At 60.7% G+C, this 20,977-nt stretch overlaps 2 non-coding genes across 2 annotated transcripts; both read left to right on the top strand.

Moving 5' to 3' along the window:
• The first annotated feature begins 9,907 nt into the window (after window positions 1-9,907).
• On the top strand, window positions 9,908-10,026 carry LOC131864018 (5S ribosomal RNA). Its single transcript, XR_009362910.1, has one exon. It is a non-coding gene; the product is annotated as a 5S ribosomal RNA (ribosomal RNA).
• Window positions 10,027-17,844: 7,818 nt separating this feature from the next.
• Window positions 17,845-17,963, top strand: LOC131864002 (5S ribosomal RNA). Its single transcript, XR_009362894.1, has one exon. It is a non-coding gene; the product is annotated as a 5S ribosomal RNA (ribosomal RNA).
• Window positions 17,964-20,977: the final 3,014 nt, after the last annotated feature.

Here is a 20,977-nt window from a genome sequence, read left to right as displayed (position 1 = left end):
CGCGATGCGTCCGATACACAGATAGTTCCGAGGCGGCCGAGGAGGTGGGGGATGCAGCGAGATGGCCCCAACGGCTAGACGGAAGAGGCTGCAGGGCCGCCTCGGAATAGTCCAAGCATCGGACGCGCTTGGGGCGACTACCAGTGACAACCCCTTATCCCGCGATGCGTCCGATACACAGATAGTTCCGAGGCGGCCAAGGAGCCTCACCGCATAGCAATCGTGGTGCGAGGTGGGGGATGCGGCGAGATGGCCCCAACGGCTAGACGGAAGAGGCTGCAGGGCCGCCTCGGAATGGTCCAAGCATCGGATGCGCTTGGGGCGACTACCACTGCCAACCCCTTATCCCGCGATGCGTCCGATACACAGATAGTTCCAAGGCGGCCGAGGAGCCTCACAGCATAGCAATCAGGGTGCGAGGCGAGGGATGCGGCGAGAAAGCCCCAACGGCTAGAGGGAAGAGGCTTCAGGTCCGCCTCGGAATGGTCCAAGCATCGGACGCGCTTGGGGCGACTACCAGTGACAACCCCTTATCCCGCGACGCGTCCGATACACAGATAGTTCCAAGGCGGCCGAGGAGCCTCACCGCATAGCAATCGGGGTGCGAGGCGAGGGATGCGGCGAGAAGGACCCAACGGCTACACGGAAGAGGCTTCGGGGCCGCCTCGGAATGGTCCAAGCATCGGACGCGCTTGGGGCGACTACCAGTGACAACCCCTTATCCCGCGACGCGTCCGATACACAGATAGTTCCAAGGCGGCCGAGGAGCCTCACCGCATAGCAATCGGGGTGCGAGGCGAGGGATGCGGCGAGAAGGACCCAACGGCTAGACGGAAGAGGCTTCGGGGCCGCCTCGGAATGGTCCAAGCATCGGACGCGCTTGGGGCGACTACCAGTGACAACCCCTTATCCCGCGACGCGTCCGATACACAGATAGTTCCAAGGCGGCCGAGGAGCCTCACCGCATAGCAATCGGGGTGCGAGGCGAGGGATGCGGCGAGAAGGACCCAACGGCTAGACGGAAGAGGCTTCGGGTCCGCCTCGGAATGGTCCAAGCATCGGACGCGCTTGGGGCGACTACCAGTGACAACCCCTTATCCCGCGACGCGTCCGATACACAGATAGTTCCAAGGCGGCCGAGGAGCCTCACCGCATAGCAATCGGGGTGCGAGGCGAGGGATGCGGCGAGAAGGACCCAACGGCTAGACGGAAGAGGCTTCGGGTCCGCCTCGGAATGGTCCAAGCATCGGACGCGCTTGGGGCGACTACCAGTGACAACCCCTTATCCCGCGACGCGTCCGATACACAGATAGTTCCAAGGCGGCCGAGGAGCCTCACCGCATAGCAATCGGGGTGCGAGGCGAGGGATGCGGCGAGAAGGACCCAACGGCTAGACGGAAGAGGCTTCGGGTCCGCCTCGGAATGGTCCAAGCATCGGACGCGCTTGGGGCGACTACCAGTGACAACCCCTTATCCCGCGACGCGTCCGATACACAGATAGTTCCGAGGCGGCCGAGGAGCCTCACCGCATAGCAATCGGGGTGCGAGGCGAAGGATGCGGCGAGAAGGACCCAACGGCTAGACGGAAGAGGCTTCGGGTCCGCCTCGGAATGGTCCAAGCATCGGACGCGCTTGGGGCGACTACCAGTGACAACCCCTTATCCCGCGACGCGTCCGATACACAGATAGTTCCAAGGCGGCCGAGGAGCCTCACCGCATAGCAATCGGGGTGCGAGGCGAGGGATGCGGCGAGAAGGACCCAACGGCTAGACGGAAGAGGCTTCAGGGCCGCCTCGGAATGGTCCAAGCATCGAACGCGCTTGGGGCGACTACCAGTGACAACCCCTTATCCCGCGACGCGTCCGATACACAGATAGTTCCGAGGCGGCCGAGGAGCCTCACCGCATAGCAATCGGGGTGCGAGGCGAGGGATGCGGCGAGAAGGACCCAACGGCTAGACGGAAGAGGCTTCAGGGCCGCCTCGGAATGGTCCAAGCATCGGACGCGCTTGGGGCGACTACCAGTGACAACCCCTTATCCCGCGACGCGTCCGATACACAGATAGTTCCGAGGCGGCCGAGGAGCCTCACCGCATAGCAATCGGGGTGCGAGGCGAGGGATGCGGCGAGAAGGACCCAACGGCTAGACGGAAGAGGCTTCAGGGCCGCCTCGGAATGGTCCAAGCATCGGACGCGCTTGGGGCGACTACCAATGACAACCCCTTATCCCGCGACGCGTCCGATACACAGATAGTTCCGAGGCGGCCGAGGAGCCTCACCGCATAGCAATCGGGGTGCGAGGCGAGGGATGCGGCGAGAAGGACCCAACGGCTAGACGGAAGAGGCTTCAGGGCCGCCTCGGAATGGTCCAAGCATCGGACGCGCTTGGGGCGACTACCAGTGACAACCCCTTATCCCGCGACGCGTCCGATACACAGATAGTTCCGAGGCGGCCGAGGAGCCTCACCGCATAGCAATCGGGGTGCGAGGCGAGGGATGCGGCGAGAAGGACCCAACGGCTAGACGGAAGAGGCTTCAGGGCCGCCTCGGAATGGTCCAAGCATCGGACGCGCTTGGGGCGACTACCGTTGCCAACCCCTTATCCCGCGATGCGTCTGATACACAGATAGTTCCGAGGCGGCCGAGGAGCCTCACCGCATAGCAATCGGGTTGCGAGGCAGATTATTGGGAAGGGAACCCCCTGGGATGCGGCTCAAGCAGTGCCCAAAGGGACTGGAATGCGGAATCACATCGAGAGACCCAAATGCTATACGAGGGCTCAAATCGAATTATCGATTTGGCCACGACATGGACGCATCGGAACGACTACCTTTGCCGAACCACTCGCAATTGCATCCATACCGAAACCAATAGACATTTCCGTTAGAGCCCTCGCATAGCATTCGGGAATCTCGCATGCCCCTCTAAATCGACCAATGCTGGCGCTCAATGAAAATCCGAGCGCTACCACCGTTCGAGCGCCAGCATTGGTCGAGTTAGAGGGGCACGGGGGAGAATGCTCCAGTCAACACCTCCCCTATATAAGTTATTTGTCCGATTCTCGCACAACCGTAGTCTGCCTCGTCGAATCAAACAACGGTCCCAGATTCCGACTTCCGTTCCGTAGAGACCCAAAAGCTAGATGGAGGCTCGCAAGAAAGAGAGTCGGCGCATAGCAATCGGGTTTCTCGAACGTTTAGGGACCGAGCTCACTTGCGGATAGGGCAAAATCCGCCAAGCAACCCAAAAGCTAGACGGGGGCTCGAATCGAATCGCCTAGGCGGCCACAACAACGACGTGTTGGATCGACTACCAGTGCCAAACCATTCAGCAAGACTAGTCTGTGTCGAGGCCGGATAGAGATTCTCAGAGAGCGCCCGCATAGCATTTAGGAGACCTGCCGCGTCCCTCACACTCGACAAATGGTGGTGCACGTTTATAAATCCGAGCGATCCCAACCCTTTCAAGCACCAACATCGGTCGAGATAGAGGGGCACGGAGGGGGCTGCGTGAGACAACACAGTCCCCTATATAAGTTATTTGTCCGATTCTCACACATCCGAAGAATGGTCATCAAATCGGACAACAGCCCAAACTTCCGACTTCCGTCCCAGAAAGCCCAAGAGCTATCTAAAACGTTCATGGCCGGAACTCGATCGCGGCTATACCAGTCCGCCAAGCAACCCAAAAGCTAGACTGGAGCTCTAGTCGAATCACCTCTGTGGCCATTGCAAGGACGTGTTGGAGCGACTACCATTGCCGAACCATTCCGCAGGTCGAGTCCATACCAAGGCCGCATAGAGATTCACGATGAGCTCCTGCATAGCAATCAGGAGACTTGCCGTGTCCATCACAATCGATAAATCCTGGTGCAAGATTTTTGCATCCGAGCGCTCCAACCAGTCGAGCACCAGCATCAATCGACATAAACGGGCACGGGGGGAGGATGCTCGAGAACACTACCTCCCCTATATAAGTTATTTGTCCGATTCTCAAGCAGCCGAAGTCTGGTCATCGAATCGGGTCAAAGACCACAACTTCCGACTTTACCCACAATGCAAGTCATCGAATCGAACATCGGCCCCCGAGTCGGACTCCATGCGTATGTCAGGTCATCGGACCCAAATTCCGCCTTCCTGCGCATGGCGGGCCATCAATATCAACTCGGTCATCGGACCCAAACTCCGCCTTTTTGCGTATGGCACGCCTTCAAATCGGTCATCGGACCCAAATTCCGCCTTCCTGTGCATGGCGGGCCATCAACATCAACTCGGTCATCGGACCCAAATTCCGCCTTTCTGCGCATGGCACGCCATCAACTCGGTCATCGGACCCAAATTCCGCCTTCCTGCGCATGGCAGGTCATCGGACACAAATTCAGACCTCGCCAATATGCCTACGTATCGAATCGGTCATCGGACCCAACTTCCGACTTCATCCATACTGTAGGGTCTTTGAGGTTGGCGCGGTGCGCTCAACCCAGGGAGTCGACCCATCGAAGCATACACCTCCCCTATATAAGCTATTTGTCCGATTCCCACACCTGTGTAGTTTGCACCTCTGACCAGGACATCGACCCCAACTTCCGAACTCGACTGCAACGACGGCACCAGCGCCTTGGTGCGCACCTTGCGACGCACAGTCCCAACATTCGCCTTCCTGCACATGGCAGGTCATCGGACCCAAATTCCGACCTCGCGAGTATGCCTACATATCGAATCGGTCATCGGACCCAACTTCCGACTTCATCCATACCGTAGGGTCTTTGAGGTTGGCGCGGTGCGCTCAACCCGGGGAGTCGACCCAACGAAGCATACACCTCCCCTATATAAGCTATTTGTCCGATTCCCACACCTGTGTAGTTTGCACCTCCGATCAAGACATCGACCCCAACTTCCGAACTCGCCTCCAACGACCGAACCAGCGCCTTGGTGCGCACCTTGCAACGCACAGTGCCAACATTCGCCTTCCTGCACGTGGCAGGTCATCGGACCCAAATTCCGACCTCGCGAGTATGCCTACATATCGAATCGGTCATCGGACCCAACTTCCGACTTCATCCATACCGTAGGGTCTTTGAGGTTGGCGCGGTGCGCTCAACCCGGGGAGTCGACCCAACGAAGCATACACCTCCCCTATATAAGCTATTTGTCCGATTCCCACACCTGTGTAGCTTGCACCTCCGATCAGGACATCGACCCCAACTTCCGAACTCGACTAAAAAGACCGCACCAGCGCCTTGGTGTGCACCTTGCAACGCACAGTGTCAACATTCGCCTTCCTGCACATGGCAGGTCATCGGACCCAAATTCCGACCTCATGAGCATACCTACTAATCGAATCGGTCATCGGACCCAACTTCCGACTTCATCCATACCGTAGGGTCTTTGAGGTTGGCGCGGTGCGCTCAACCTGGGGAGTCGACCCATCGAAGCATACACCTCCCCTATATAAGCTATTTGTCCGATTCCGACACCTGTGTAGTTTGCACCTCCGCTCAGGACATCGACCCCAACTTCCGAACTCGCCTGCAACGACCGAACCAGCGCCTTGGTGCGCACCAAAAGTGCGCACTTTTGGAGGGCACTTTTCTGCGCTCCAAAGGTGCGCACTTTTGGAGGGCACTTTTTGGAGGGCACTTTTCTGCGCTCCAAAGGTGCGCACTTTTGGAGGGCACTTTTTGGAGGGCACTTTTCTGCGCTCCAAAGGTGCGCACTTTTGGAGGGCACTTTTTGGAGGGCACTTTTCTGCGCTCCAAAGGTGCGCACTTTTGGAGGGCACTTTTTGGAGGGCACTTTTCTGCGCTCCAAAGGTGCGCACTTTTGGAGGGCACTTTTTGGAGGGCACTTTTCTGCGCTCCAAAGGTGCGCACTTTTGGAGGGCACTTTTTGGAGGGCACTTTTCTGCGCTCCAAAGGTGCGCACTTTTGGAGGGCACTTTTTGGAGGGCACTTTTCTGCGCTCCAAAGGTGCGCACTTTTGGAGGGCACTTTTTGGAGGGCACTTTTCTGCGCTCCAAAGGTGCGCACTTTTGGAGGGCACTTTTTGGAGGGCACTTTTCTGCGCTCCAAAGGTGCGCACTTTTGGAGGGCACTTTTTGGAGGGCACTTTTCTGCGCTCCAAAGGTGCGCACTTTTGGAGGGCACTTTTGTGCACTCCAAAGGTGCGCACTTTTGGAGGGCACTTTTCCTGTGCTCCAAAGGTGCACACCTAGGTGAGCACCTTCGACCACACCTTGTAGCACACCAAACTCTGACTTTCGACTTCATCCGCAATGCAGGGTCTTTGAGGTTGGCGCAATGCGCACAACCAGGGGAGTCGACCCATCAAACCCAACACCTCCCCTATATAAGCTATTTGTCTGATTCTCATACATGCGTAGCCTGCAGGAGCAATTAGGACATCGACCCCAACTTTCGGCTTCTAAACGAAAACAAGGTCTTTGAGGTTGGTGTAATGCGAACAACTAGGGGAGTCAACCCATCAAACCCAACACCTCCCCTATATAAGCTATTTGTCTGATTCTCATACATGTGTAGTCTACAGGAGCAATTAGGACATCGACCCCAACTTTTGACTTCTTAACGAAAACAAGGTCTTTGAGGTTGACGTAATGCGCACAACCAGGGGAGTCGACCCATCAAACCCAACACCTCCCCTATATAAGCTATTTGTCCGATTCTCATACATGTGTAGCCTGCAGGAGCCATTAGGACATTGACCCCAACTTTTGACTTCTTAACGAAAACAAGGTCTTTGAGGTTGGCGTAATGCGCACAACCAAGGGAGTTGACCCATCAAACCCAACACCTCCCCTATATAAGCTATTTGTCTGATTCTCATACATGTGTAGCCTGCAACAACGATTAGGACATCCACCCCAACTTCTGAATTCGTCTGCGTTGACCGCACCAAAGGTGCACGCCTTGGTGCTCACCAAAATCCGACTTCCGACTTCTTCTGCTATGCGGGGTCTTTGAGGTTGGCGCAGTGCGCACAACCAGGGGAGTCAACCCACCGAATGCAACACCTCCCCTATATAAGCTATTTGTCTGATTCTCATACATGCGTAGACTGCAGCAATGATTAGGACATCCACCCCAACTTTTGACTTCTTAAACAAGACAGGGTCTTTGAAGTTGGTGCAGTGCACACAACCAGGGGAGTCGACCCATCAAACGCAACACCTCCCCTATATAAAGCTATTTGTCCGATTCTCATACGTGTAGTCTGCAGCAGCGATTAGGACATCGACCCCAACTTCCGAATTCGTTTGCATTGACCGCACCAAAGGTGCACGCCTTGGTGTGCACCCTGGAGTGCACTTTGGTGCTCACCTCGGTGCACACTTTGGTGTGCACCTCGGTGTGCACCAAAGGTGCGCACCTTGGAGCGCACCAAAGGTGTACACTTTGGAGCGCACCACATAGGGTCTTTGAGAGGTTGGCGCAGTGCGCACACCAAGGTGGGTGTTGAGGTGCGTGCCGAGGTGGGTGGGTGCTAGGGTGCGCTCCATGGTGGGTGCCAGGGTGGGTGCGTGCTAGGGTGGATTCCAAAGAGGGTCATAGGGTGGGTGCCAAGGTGGGTTGGTGATATAGTGGGTTCAAAGGTGGGTACTAGGGTGGGTTCCAAGGTGGGTCACAAGTTGGGTGCCAGGATGCGTGGGTGTTAGGTTGGGTGCCAAGGTGGGCTCCTGCGTGGGTGGGTGCTAGGGTGGGTTTCAAGGTGGACGCGAGGGCGGGTGCCAAGGTGGGTAACAAGTTGGGTGTTAGGATGGGTGAGTGCTAGAGTGGGTGCCAAGGTGGGTGGGTGCTAAGGTGGATGCCAAGGTGGTTCACAGGGTGGGTGGGTTCTAGGGTGAGTTCCAAGGTGGGTCACAGGTTCAGTGCTAGGGTGGGTGTCAAGGCGGGTGTCGAGGTGCCTGGGTGCTAGGGTGTGGATGCCAATGTGGGTCATAGGGTGGGTACTAGGGTGGGCTGCAATGTGGGTGCCAAGGTGGGTAACATGCTCGGTGGGTTCTAAATTGGGTGCCAGGGTGGGTGTGCACCCACCTTGCCCGAGGTGGGTGCCAAGGTGCCAGTGTGGGTGGGTGCTAAGGTGGATGCCAAGGTGGGTGAGAAGGTGGGTGATAGGTTGAGTGGTAGGATGGGTGGGTGCCAAGATGGGTCACAGGGTGGGTGCAAGGGTGGGTAGGTGCTAGGGTTGGTGTCAGGGTGGGTGGGTGCTAGGTTGGGTTCCAAGGTGGGTGCGAGGGTGAGTGTCAAGGTGGGTCACAGGTTAGGTGCTAGGATGGGTGAGTGCTAGGGTGCAAAGGTGCCAGGGTGGGTGCTAGGATGGGTCGATGCTAGGGTGAGTGGCAAGGTGGGTCCACAAGTGTCAAGGTGGGTGCCGAGGTGGGTGCCAAGTCGGCGACTGCTATGGTGGATGCCAAGGTGGGTCACGGGGTGGGTGCCAAGTTGCTAGGTTGGGTTCCAAGGTGGGTGCCAACGTGGGTGCTAGGGTGCGTGGGTTAAAGGGTGTGTCACAACGTGGGTGCCAGGATGGGTGCGCACCCACACTGGCCAAGACGGGTGCGGGTGCAAGGTTGGGTTCCAAGCCCGGTCACAGGCTGGGTGCTAGGATGGGTGGGTGCCAAGGTGGGCACCAGGGTGGGTGCACCCACCCTGGCCAAGGTGGGTCACGGGGTGGGTCCTAGGGTGGGTAACGGGGTGGGTACTAAGGTGCGTGCCAAGGTGGGTCATAGGGTGGGTGCCAAGGTGGGCACCAGGGTGGGTGTGCACCAACCCTAGCCAGGGTAGGTCACGGGGTGGTTGTCGGGGTGGGCGTCAAGGAGCCAAGGTGGGTGGCAAGTAGCCAAGTTGCGTGCCAAGGTGGGTGTCGGGGTGGGTGCCAAGGATCCAAGGTGGGTGCCAAGGAACCAAGGTGGGTGTCTGGGTGGGTGCCGAGGTGGGAGCCAGGGTGGGTCCCAAGGTGAGTGCAAAGGTGGGTGCCAGGGTCAAGGTGAGTGCCAATGTGGGTTCCAAGGTGCCAGGGTCAGGGTGAGTGCCAATGTGGGTTCAAAGGTGCTAAGTTGGGTGCGAGGTTGGGTGCGAGGGTGGGTGGGTGCCAAGGTGTGCTAGGTGGAAGCCCGGGTGGGTCGGCATCCCATGGGTGTCGAGTTGGGTGCCTGATGGGTGCTTCTTGTCAAGTTTTAGTCGTCGGGACTCATTTCGAGCCTTAGAGGTCGTTTCTTGTCCGGTTGCCCTGTCTTCGACCTGGGAACCCAATTTTGGTCCTCGGGTCCCATTTTTTTTTGTCTCGCATCCCACTTTTGGCCTGTGGCCTTTTCGGGGTCGATTCTCGTTTTGGGCATCAGAGCATGTTTCTTCTCCTAAAACCCAATATTTGTTTATTAAGTCTCGGAACACATTTTTGTTCTCGTGGACCCATCATGGGTCTTGGAACGCATTTGTGGTCCTTGGGTCCCATTTTGCATCCCGAAACTTGTGTTTTGGTGCTTGATCCCTATTTTGGGTGCCCACCTTGCACCAAGTGCGCACCCGGGGCAAACCGAGCGCCTTGGTGCACCGGGGCAAGATCGAGCGTGCACCCGAGGCGCCCCGAACATGCACCAAGGTGCACTCGGCCCACATGTGAGCGCAGGTCGTTGCGCCCGAGGTGGTGTGTGGGCACCGCGTTGCAGACGGGACACTGCACGCACACGACGCCCCCTCCAGGTGCACGCACGTAGGCCGGGCCGGGTGCACACCCGACGCCCTAGCAAGGTGCGCGCACCCGGGCAGGGCTCACACTTGGCGAACGGGGCGCACTTCGCGAGGGAGGGTGTGCACCTCGACGGGGGTGGGTGGCCGGGGTGGATTCGCACGTGGGTCGCGGTTTGCTAAGTACACACTGCGACAAGCTCATAACGGGTGCGATCATACCAGCATTAGTGCACCGGATCCCATCAGAACTCCGCAGTTAAGCGCGCTTGGGCCGGAGTAGTACTGGGATGGGTGACCTCCCGGGAAGTCCCGGTGTTGCACCCTTTTTTAGTTTTTCGCCGGGCGTCGCAATGCTATTTGAATAAACCTTTTGCCCGTTTGCGTTCTCGTCGGGGCCGGGCCGGGCCGGGGTGCGCTGCCCGCACTACCGCGCGCGCGGGGGGCGACACCGAGCGCGCACCCGAGGCACCCCGAGCACACAGGCCACGGTGCAACCCGGGCGTTGTGCGCGCACCCCGGTGCGCCCGAGGTGCTGCGCGCGCACCCAGGTGAAATCGGTGTGCACCTCGGCCAGTGCGCGCTCGGTCGAGTCGCGCACGTTGGCCAAGGTGCACGGTGATGTTTCTTACTCTAAGGTTCCGCACCAGACGCCCGGGACAGGTGAGCGAAGCTGGGCGGGGCCGGGTGCGCGGCCGGGGCAGGTGCACGCAGCTGGAGAGAGCTTTGGAGCACACTTCGGAGCGCACCAATGATGCGCTCCATTCAAAAGTTTCCTGAAAAGGCAAAAAAAGTTGAGATTATAGAATTTCCCACTTGAGAGATTGTAAAAAAAAAAAATTTAAAATGAAGGAAACGCGGGTGCCAAGGTGTGCGCAGCCCAGCCAAGGTGTGCGCACCAAGGCGCCCACCCTGGCGAAGGTGCACGCAAGGTGCGCACCCGAGGCAAACCGGACAATTAACCCAACTTTCGACTTCGCGCGCACCTTGGAGCGCACTTCGGAGCGCTCCTTGGTGCGCACCAATCTTGGGCACCTCGGAGTGCACCATGGCGCCCACCAAGGTGCGCACCCGGGGCAAACCGAGCTCCGACTTCGTGCGCACCTTGGAGCGCACGAAAGGTGCGCACCATGGCGCCCACCAAGGTGCGCAGCCCAGCCAAGGCGTGCGCATCAAGGTGCGCACCCTGGCGAAGGTGCGCACCCGGGGCAAACCGAGCTCCGACTTCGTGCGCACCTTGGAGCGCACAAAAGGTGCGCAACCCAGCCAAGGTGTGCGCACCCCGGTCAAACCGAGCTCCGAATCGTGCGCACCAGAGGTGCACGCCATCGTGCGCACCTTGGAGCACACTTCGGAGCCCTCCTTGGTGCGCGCCGATGTTGCGCACCTCGGAGCGCACCCGGGGAAAACAATGCAATTAACCCGACTTTCGACTTCGTGGGCACCTCGGAGCGCTCTCGGGTTCGCACCTCGGAGCACACCGAGGTGCGCACCTTTGATGCGCTGCCTTCACCAATTTCCAGAAAAGGCAAGAAAACATTGAGAAGGTGTGCGCACCGAGGTGCCCACCCTGGCGAAGGTGCACGCGAGGTGCGCACCCGGGGCAAACCGGGCTCCGACTTCGTGCACGCCGCACCTTGGAGCACACTTCGGAGCGCTCCTTGGTGCGCACCAGGGCGCGCAACCCAGCCGAGGTGCCCACCCCGGCGAAGGTGCACGCGAGGTGCGCACCCGGGGCAAACCGGGCTCCGACTTCGTGCACGCCATGGTGCCCACCGCGGCGAAGGTGCACGCGAGGTGCGCACCCGGGGCAAACCGGGCTCCGACTTCGTGCACGCCGCACCTTGGAGCACACTTCGGAGCGCTCCTTGGTGCGCACCATGGTGCCCACCAGGGCGCGCAACCCCGCCGAAGGTGCACGCGAGGTGCGCACCCGGGGCAAACCGGGCTCCGACTTCGTGCACGCCGCACCTTGGAGCACACTTCGGAGCGCTCCTTGGTGCGCACCATGGTGCCCACCAGGGCGCGCAACCCCGCCGAAGGTGCACGCGAGGTGCGCACCCGGGGCAAACCGGGCTCCGACTTCGTGCACGCCATGGTGCGCACCGCGGCGAAGGTGCGCACCCGGGGCAAACCGGGCTCCGACTTCGTGCACGCCGCACCTTGGAGCACACTTCGGAGCGCTCCTTGGTGCGCACCAGGGCGCGCAACCCAGCCGAGGTGCCCACCCCGGCGAAGGTGCACGCGAGGTGCGTACCCGGGGCAAACCGGGCTCCGACTTCGTGCACGCCGCACCTTGGAGCACACTTCGGAGCGCTCCTTGGTGCGCACCATGGTGCCCACCAGGCCGCGCAACCCAGCCAAGGTGTGCGCACCAAGGTGCACGCGAGGTGCGCACCCGGGGCAAACCGGGGTCCGACTTCGTGCACGCCGCACCTTGGAGCACACATCGGGGCGCTCCCGGGTTCGCACCGGCGTTGCGCACCGTGGTGGGCACCTCGGAGCACACCAAGGTGGGCAGCGAGGTGCGCACCTTTGATGCGATGCCTTCACTAATTTCCATAAAAGGCAAAAAAAAAACGAGATTTTAAAATTTCCGTTTTGAAAGATAGTGAGAAAAAGGGAATGCTGGTGCCATCTTGAGCCCGCCCTGGTGCGCAGCCCAGCCAAGGTGTGCGCACCAAGGTGCCCACCCTGGCGAAGGTGCGCGCCCGGGCAATTAATCCAACTTCCAACTTCGCGCACGCCAGGGTGGGAGCGCACCCAACAACCGGGCCTGGGAAGAGCCAATGCGAGAAACCCCACCAAACGCTCTGACAAAAAAAGAGGGGGCGCTCCAGTAACCCCGCTTCGGAGCGCACCCTGGGCAAACCCAGCCAAGGTGCCCACCCCGGCCAAGGTGCAGGCGAGGTGCGCACCCGGGGCAAACCGGGCTCCGACAACGTGCACGCCGCACCTTGGAGCACACTTCGTAGCGCTCCCGGGTGCGCACCTCAGAGCACACCAAGGTGGGCAGCGAGGTGCGCACCTTTGATGCGCTGCCTTCACTAATTTCCAGAAAAGGCAAAAAAAAAAGGAGATTTTAAAATTTCCGTTTTGAAAGATAGTGAAAAAAACGGAACGCGCGTGCCATCTTGAGCCCGCCCTGGTGCGCAGCCCAGGTAAGGTGCCCACCCTGGCAAAGGTGCGCACCCGGGCAATTAACCCTACTTCCGACTTCGTGCGCGCCAGGGTGGCAACCGGGCCTCGGAAGAGCCAATGCGAGAAACCCCACCAAACGCTCCGACAAAAAAAGAGGCGGCGCTCCAATAACCCCGCTTCGGAGCGCAGCCGGGGCAAACCCAGCCAAGGTGCCCACCCCGACGAAGGTGCACGCGAGGTGCGCACCCGGGGCAAACCGGGCTCCGACAACGTGCACGCAGCACCTTGGAGCACACTTCGAAGCACTCCCGGGTGCCCACCGGCGTTGCGCACCGTGGTGGGCAGCGAGGTGCGCACCTTTGATGCGCTGCCTTCACTAATTTCCAGAAAAAGGCAAAAAAAAATGAGATTTTAAAATTTCCGTTTTGAAAGATAGTGAAAAAAAAGGAACGCGGGTGCCATCTTGAGCCCGCCCTGGTGCGCAGCCCAGGCAAGGCATGCGCACCAAGGTGCCCACCCGAGGTGCACACCCGGGGCAAACCGGGCTCCGACTTCGTGCAGGCCGCACCTTGGAGCACACTTCGGAGCGCTCCTTGGTGCGCACCATGGTGCCCACCAGGGCGCGCAACCCAGCCAAGGTCTGCACACCAAGGTGCCCACCCCGGCGAAGGTGCACGCGAGGTGCGCACCCGGGGCAAACCGGGCTCCGACTTCGTGCACGCCATGGTGCCCACCGCGGCGAAGGTGCACGCGAGGTGCGCACCCGGGGCAAACCGGGCTCCGACTTCGTGCACGCCGCACCTTGGAGCACACTTCGGAGCGCTCCTTGGTGCGCACCATGGTGCCCACCAGGGCGCGCAACCCAGCCAAGGTGTGCGCACCAAGGTGCACGCGAGGTGCGCACCCGGGGCAAACCGGGGTCCGACTTCGTGCACGCCGCACCTTGGAGCACACATCGGAGCGCTCCCAGGTTCGCACCAGCGTTGCGCACCTTTGATGCGCTGCCTTCACTAATTTCCAGAAAAGGCAAAAAAAAACGAGATTTTAAAATTTCCGTTCTGAAAGATAGTGAAAAAAACGGAACGCGGGTGCCATCTTGAGCCCTTCCTGGTGCGCAGCCCAGGCAAGTTGTGCGCACCAAGGTGCCCACCCTGGCGGAGGTGCGCGCCCAGGGCAATCCGGGCTCCGACTTCGTGCACTGCATGGTGCCCACCAAGGCGCGCAACCCAGCCAAGGTGCCCACCGCAGCGAAGGTGCACGCGAGGTGCGCACCCGAGGTGCACACCCGGGGCAAACCGGGCTCCGACTTCGTGCACGCCGCACCTTGGAGCACACTTCAGAGCGCTCCTTGGTGCGCACCAGGGCGCGCAACCCAGCCGAGGTGCCCACCCCGGCGAAGGTGCACGCGAGGTGCGCACCCGGGGCAAACCGGGCTCCGACTTCGTGCACGCCATGGTGCCCACCGCGGCGAAGGTGCGCACCCGGGGCAAACCGGGCTCCGACTTCGTGCACGCCGCACCTTGGAGCACACTTCGGAGCGCTCCTTGGTGCGCACCATGGTGCCCACCAGGCCGCGCAACCCAGCCAAGGTGTGCGCACCAAGGTGCACGCGAGGTGCGCACCCGGGGCAAACCGGGGTCCGACTTCGTGCACGCCGCACCTTGGAGCACACATCGGGGCGCTCCCGGGTTCGCACCGGCGTTGCGCACCGTGGTGGGCACCTCGGAGCACACCAAGGTGGGCAGCGAGGTGCGCACCTTTGATGCGATGCCTTCACTAATTTCCATAAAAGGCAAAAAAAAAACGAGATTTTAAAATTTCCGTTTTGAAAGATAGTGAGAAAAAGGGAATGCTGGTGCCATCTTGAGCCCGCCCTGGTGCGCAGCCCAGCCAAGGTTTGCGCACCAAGGTGCCCACCCTGGCGAAGGTGCGCGCCCGGGCAATTAACCCAACTTCCAACTTCGCGCGCGCCAGGGTGGGAGCGCACCCAACAACCGGGCCTGGGAAGAGCCAATGCGAGAAACCCCACCAAACTCTCTGACAAAAAAAGAGGGGGCGCTCCAGTAACCCCGCTTCGGAGCGCACCCTGGGCAAACCCAGCCAAGGTGCCCACCCCGGCCAAGGTGCAGGCGAGGTGCGCACCCGGGGCAAACCGGGCTCCGACAACGTGCACGCCGCACCTTGGAGCACACTTCGTAGCGCTCCCGGGTGCGCACCTCAGAGCACACCAAGGTGGGCAGCGAGGTGCGCACCTTTGATGCGCTGCCTTCACTAATTTCCAGAAAAGGCAAAAAAAAAAGGAGATTTTAAAATTTCCGTTTTGAAAGATAGTGAAAAAAACGGAACGCGCGTGCCATCTTGAGCCCGCCCTGGTGCGCAGCCCAGGTAAGGTGCCACCCTGGCAAAGGTGCGCACCCGGGCAATTAACCCTACTTCCGACTTCGTGCGCGCCAGGGTGGCAACCGGGCCTCGGAAGAGCCAATGCGAGAAACCCCACCAAACGCTCCGACAAAAAAAGAGGCGGCGCTCCAATAACCCCGCTTCGGAGCGCAGCCGGGGCAAACCAAGCCAAGGTGCCCACCCCGACGAAGGTGCACGCGAGGTGCGCACCCGGGGCAAACCGGGCTCCGACAACGTGCACGCAGCACCTTGGAGCACACTTCGAAGCACTCCCGGGTGCCCACCGGCGTTGCGCACCGTGGTGGGCAGCGAGGTGCGCACCTTTGATGCGCTGCCTTCACTAATTTCCAGAAAAAGGCAAAAAAAAATGAGATTTTAAAATTTCCGTTTTGAAAGATAGTGAAAAAAAAGGAACGCGGGTGCCATCTTGAGCCCGCCCTGGTGCGCAGCCCAGGCAAGGCATGCGCACCAAGGTGCCCACCCGAGGTGCACACCCGGGGCAAACCGGGCTCCGACTTCGTGCAGGCCGCACCTTGGAGCACACTTCGGAGCGCTCCTTGGTGCGCACCATGGTGCCCACCAGGGCGCACCCGAGGCAAACCGGGCTCCGACTTCGTGCACGCCGCACCTTGGAGCACACATCGGAGCGCTCCCAGGTTCGCACCAGCGTTGCGCACCTTTGATGCGCTGCCTTCACTAATTTCCAGAAAAGGCAAAAAAAAACGATATTTTAAAATTTCCGTTCTGAAAGATAGTGAAAAAAACGGAACGCGGGTGCCATCTTGAGCCCTTCCTGATGCGCAGCCCAGGCAAGTTGTGCGCACCAAGGTGCCCACCCTGGCGGAGGTGCGCGCCCGGGGCAAACCGGGCTCCGACTTCGTGCACTGCATGGTGCCCACCAAGGCGCGCAACCCAGCCAAGGTGCCCACCGCAGCGAAGGTGCACGCGAGGTGCGCACTCGAGGTGCACACCCGGGGCAAACCGGGCTCCGACTTCGTGCACGCCGCACCTTGGAGCACACTTCAGAGCGCTCCTTGGTACGCACCAGGGCGCGCAACCCAGCCAAGGTGCTCACCCCGGCGAAGGTGCACGCGAGGTGCGCACCCGGGGCAAACCGGGCTCGGACTTCGTGCACGCCGCACCTTGGAGCACACATCGGAGCGCTCCCGGGTTCGCACCAGCATTGCGCACCTTTGATGCGCTGCCTTCACTAATTTCCAGAAAAGGCAAAAAAAAGAAAAAAATGAGATTTTAAAATTTCCGTTTTGAAAGATAGTGAAAAAAACGGAACGCGGGTGCCATCTTGAGCCCGCCCTGGTGTGCAGCCCAGGCAAGTTGTGCGCACCAAGGCACCCACCCTGGCCAAGGTGGGTCACGGGGTGGGTCCTAGGGTGGGTAACGGGGTGGGTACTAAGGTGCGTGCCAAGGTGGGTCATAGGGTGGGTGCCAAGGTGGGCACCAGGGTGGGTGTGCACCAACCCTAGCCAGGGTAGGTCACGGGGTGGTTGTCGGGGTGGGCGTCAAGGAGCCAAGGTGGGTGGCAAGTAGCCAAGTTGCGTGCCAAGGTGGGTGTCGGGGTGGGTGCCAAGGATCCAAGGTGGGTGCCAAGGAACCAAGGTGGGTGTCTGGGTGGGTGCCGAGGTGGGAGCCAGGGTGGGTCCCAAGGTGAGTGCAAAGGTGGGTGCCAGGGTCAAGGTGAGTGCCAATGTGGGTTCCAAGGTGCCAGGGTCAGGGTGAGTGCCAATGTGGGTTCAAAGGTGCTAAGTTGGGTGCGAGGTTGGGTGCGAGGGTGGGTGGGTGCCAAGGTGTGCTAGGTGGAAGCCCGGGTGGGTCGGCATCCCATGGGTGTCGAGTTGGGTGCCTGATGGGTGCTTCTTGTCAAGTTTTAGTCGTCGGGACTCATTTCGAGCCTTAGAGGTCGTTTCTTGTCCGGTTGCCCTGTCTTCGACCTGGGAACCCAATTTTGGTCCTCGGGTCCCATTTTTTTTTGTCTCGCATCCCACTTTTGGCCTGTGGCCTTTTCGGGGTCGATTCTCGTTTTGGGCATCAGAGCATGTTTCTTCTCCTAAAACCCAATATTTGTTTATTAAGTCTCGGAACACATTTTTGTTCTCGTGGACCCATCATGGGTCTTGGAACGCATTTGTGGTCCTTGGGTCCCATTTTGCATCCCGAAACTTGTGTTTTGGTGCTTGATCCCTATTTTGGGTGCCCACCTTGCACCAAGTGCGCACCCGGGGCAAACCGAGCGCCTTGGTGCACCGGGGCAAGATCGAGCGTGCACCCGAGGCGCCCCGAACATGCACCAAGGTGCACTCGGCCCACATGTGAGCGCAGGTCGTTGCGCCCGAGGTGGTGTGTGGGCACCGCGTTGCAGACGGGACACTGCACGCACACGACGCCCCCTACAGGTGCACGCACGTAGGCCGGGCCGGGTGCACACCCGACGCCCTAGCAAGGTGCGCGCACCCGGGCAGGGCTCACACTTGGCGAACGGGGCGCACTTCGCGAGGGAGGGTGTGCACCTCGACGGGGGTGGGTGGCCGGGGTGGATTCGCACGTGGGTCGCGGTTTGCTAAGTACACACTGCGACAAGCTCATAACGGGTGCGATCATACCAGCGTTAGTGCACCGGATCCCATCAGAACTCCGCAGTTAAGCGCGCTTGGGCCGGAGTAGTACTGGGATGGGTGACCTCCCGGGAAGTCCCGGTGTTGCACCCTTTTTTAGTTTTTCGCCGGGCATCGCAATGCTATTTGAATAAACCTTTTGCCCGTTTGCGTTCTCGTCGGGGCCGGGCCGGGCCGGGGTGCGCTGCCCGCACTACCGCGCGCGCGGGGGCGACACCGAGCGCGCACCCGAGGCGCCCCGAGCACACAGGCCACGGTGCAACCCGGGCGTTGTGCGCGCACCCCGGTGCGCCCGAGGTGCTGCGCGCGCACCCAGGTGAAATCGGTGTGCACCTCGGCCAGTGCGCGCTCGGTCGAGTCGCGCACGTTGGCCAAGGTGCACGGTGATGTTTCTTACTCTAAGGTTCCGCACCAGACGCCCGGGACAGGTGAGCGAAGCTGGGCGGGGCCGGGTGCGCGGCCGGGGCAGGTGCACGCAGCTGGAGAGAGCTTTGGAGCACACTTCGGAGCGCACCAATGATGCGCTCCATTCAAAAGTTTCCTGAAAAGGCAAAAAAAGTTGAGATTATAGAATTTCCCACTTGAGAGATTGTAAAAAAAAAAAATTTAAAATGAAGGAAACGCGGGTGCCAAGGTGTGCGCAGCCCAGCCAAGGTGTGCGCACCAAGGCGCCCACCCTGGCGAAGGTGCACGCAAGGTGCGCACCCGAGGCAAACCGGACAATTAACCCAACTTTCGACTTCGCGCGCACCTTGGAGCGCACTTCGGAGCGCTCCTTGGTGCGCACCAATCTTGGGCACCTCGGAGTGCACCATGGCGCCCACCAAGGTGCGCACCCGGGGCAAACCGAGCTCCGACTTCGTGCGCACCTTGGAGCGCACGAAAGGTGCGCACCATGGCGCCCACCAAGGTGCGCAGCCCAGCCAAGGCGTGCGCATCAAGGTGCGCACCCTGGCGAAGGTGCGCACCCGGGGCAAACCGAGCTCCGACTTCGTGCGCACCTTGGAGCGCACAAAAGGTGCGCAACCCAGCCAAGGTGTGCGCACCCCGGTCAAACCGAGCTCCGAATCGTGCGCACCAGAGGTGCACGCCATCGTGCGCACCTTGGAGCACACTTCGGAGCCCTCCTTGGGTGCGCGCCGATGTTGCGCACCTCGGAGCGCACCCGGGGAAAACAATGCAATTAACCCGACTTTCGACTTCGTGGGCACCTCGGAGCGCTCTCGGGTTCGCACCTCGGAGCACACCGAGGTGCGCACCTTTGATGCGCTGCCTTCACCAATTTCCAGAAAAGGCAAGAAAACATTGAGAAGGTGTGCGCACCGAGGTGCCCACCCTGGCGAAGGTGCACGCGAGGTGCGCACCCGGGGCAAACCGGGCTCCGACTTCGTGCACGCCGCACCTTGGAGCACACTTCGGAGCGCTCCTTGGTGCGCACCAGGGCGCGCAACCCAGCCGAGGTGCCCACCCCGGCGAAGGTGCACGCGAGGTGCGCACCCGGGGCAAACCGGGCTCCGACTTCGTGCACGCCATGGTGCCCACCGCGGCGAAGGTGCACGCGAGGTGCGCACCCGGGGCAAACCGGGCTCCGACTTCGTGCACGCCGCACCTTGGAGCACACTTCGGAGCGCTCCTTGGTGCGCACCATGGTGCCCACCAGGGCGCGCAACCCCGCCGAAGGTGCACGCGAGGTGCGCACCCGGGGCAAACCGGGCTCCGACTTCGTGCACGCCGCACCTTGGAGCACACTTCGGAGCGCTCCTTGGTGCGCACCATGGTGCCCACCAGGGCGCGCAACCCCGCCGAAGGTGCACGCGAGGTGCGCACCCGGGGCAAACCGGGCTCCGACTTCGTGCACGCCGCACCTTGGAGCACACTTCGGAGCGCTCCTTGGTGCGCACCAGGGCGCGCAACCCAGCCGAGGTGCCCACCCCGGCGAAGGTGCACGCGAGGTGCGTACCCGGGGCAAACCGGGCTCCGACTTCGTGCACGCCGCACCTTGGAGCACACTTCGGAGCGCTCCTTGGTGCGCACCATGGTGCCCACCAGGCCGCGCAACCCAGCCAAGGTGTGCGCACCAAGGTGCACGCGAGGTGCGCACCCGGGGCAAACCGGGGTCCGACTTCGTGCACGCCGCACCTTGGAGCACACATCGGGGCGCTCCCGGGTTCGCACCGGCGTTGCGCACCGTGGTGGGCACCTCGGAGCACACCAAGGTGGGCAGCGAGGTGCGCACCTTTGATGCGATGCCTTCACTAATTTCCATAAAAGGCAAAAAAAAAACGAGATTTTAAAATTTCCATTTTGAAAGATAGTGAGAAAAAGGGAATGCTGGTGCCATCTTGAGCCCGCCCTGGTGCGCAGCCCAGCCAAGGTGTGCGCACCAAGGTGCCCACCCTGGCGAAGGTGCGCGCCCGGGCAATTAACCCAACTTCCAACTTCGCGCGCGCCAGGGTGGGAGCGCACCCAACAACCGGGCCTGGGAAGAGCCAATGCGAGAAACCCCACCAAACGCTCTGACAAAAAAAGAGGGGGCGCTCCAGTAACCCCGCTTCGGAGCGCACCCTGGGCAAACCCAGCCAAGGTGCCCACCCCGGCCAAGGTGCAGGCGAGGTGCGCACCCGGGGCAAACCGGGCTCCGACAACGTGCACGCCGCACCTTGGAGCACACTTCGTAGCGCTCCCGGGTGCGCACCTCAGAGCACACCAAGGTGGGCAGCGAGGTGCGCACCTTTGATGCGCTGCCTTCACTAATTTCCAGAAAAGGCAAAAAAAAAAGGAGATTTTAAAATTTCCGTTTTGAAAGATAGTGAAAAAAACGGAACGCGCGTGCCATCTTGAGCCCGCCCTGGTGCGCAGCCCAGGTAAGGTGCCCACCCTGGCAAAGGTGCGCACCCGGGCAATTAACCCTACTTCCGACTTCGTGCGCGCCAGGGTGGCAACCGGGCCTCGGAAGAGCCAATGCGAGAAACCCCACCAAACGCTCCGACAAAAAAAGAGGCGGCGCTCCAATAACCCCGCTTCGGAGCGCAGCCGGGGCAAACCCAGCCAAGGTGCCCACCCCGACGAAGGTGCACGCGAGGTGCGCACCCGGGGCAAACCGGGCT

Source organism: Cryptomeria japonica, unplaced genomic scaffold (genome assembly GCF_030272615.1).
Source record: "Cryptomeria japonica unplaced genomic scaffold, Sugi_1.0 HiC_scaffold_74, whole genome shotgun sequence".
In the NCBI taxonomy this organism is placed as follows: domain Eukaryota; kingdom Viridiplantae; phylum Streptophyta; class Pinopsida; order Cupressales; family Cupressaceae; genus Cryptomeria; species Cryptomeria japonica.
The sequence above is the reverse complement of the archived record's forward strand: the minus strand, read 5'-3'. Positions and strand labels throughout refer to the sequence as shown.